We start from the raw sequence: 519 nt of genomic DNA on the forward strand, positions 1-519 counted from the left end.
GCTCCCTGTAACGCAAGTACCAGACTGAAATTGAGAATCTTGGCTTTTATAGAACCTAATTTGCAATTCGATTCATCGTCAATGTAATTTCTATTGTATAGCGCCAAATTCATACAGAATGTTATCTCCAGACTTTTCAAATAGGCAGGTCTAGACGAACTCCCTTTAACATTACAGAGACCAACGTTACCACCATGAGCAAGCACTTGCTCTGTAATTCAAAAACATGCAGATGCTATGTTAAATTGAATTCAGATTAACAAATCAAAATCCTGAATCCTGCTTTTTTTTCTAGACTATGTCCAGCAACACTGGACGGACGACACATTTTTTGGCTTCCAGTATCTAAATGCTGTCAACCCCTTGTTGATCCAACGTTGTACAGCCCTGCCCAAGAACTTCCCGGTCACTGATGACATGGTGTTTCTCTGCGGTGGGAGCTGCTTGAGTGAAGAAATGCAGGTACTTTTTTGTTAAACAAACAAATATGCTGTCTGCTGAACTTCAATGTTGATCATA

General features: G+C 39.9%; 1 pseudogene; it reads left to right on the top strand.

Annotated features, from left to right (window-relative positions):
- Positions 1 to 519, top strand: part of LOC118327641 — a 7,016-nt pseudogene that overhangs the window by 172 nt on the left and 6,325 nt on the right.

This window comes from Morone saxatilis, unplaced genomic scaffold (genome assembly GCF_004916995.1).
Source record: "Morone saxatilis isolate NCDOM2014 unplaced genomic scaffold, NCSU_SB_2.0 Contig17, whole genome shotgun sequence".
Classification (NCBI taxonomy): domain Eukaryota; kingdom Metazoa; phylum Chordata; class Actinopteri; family Moronidae; genus Morone; species Morone saxatilis.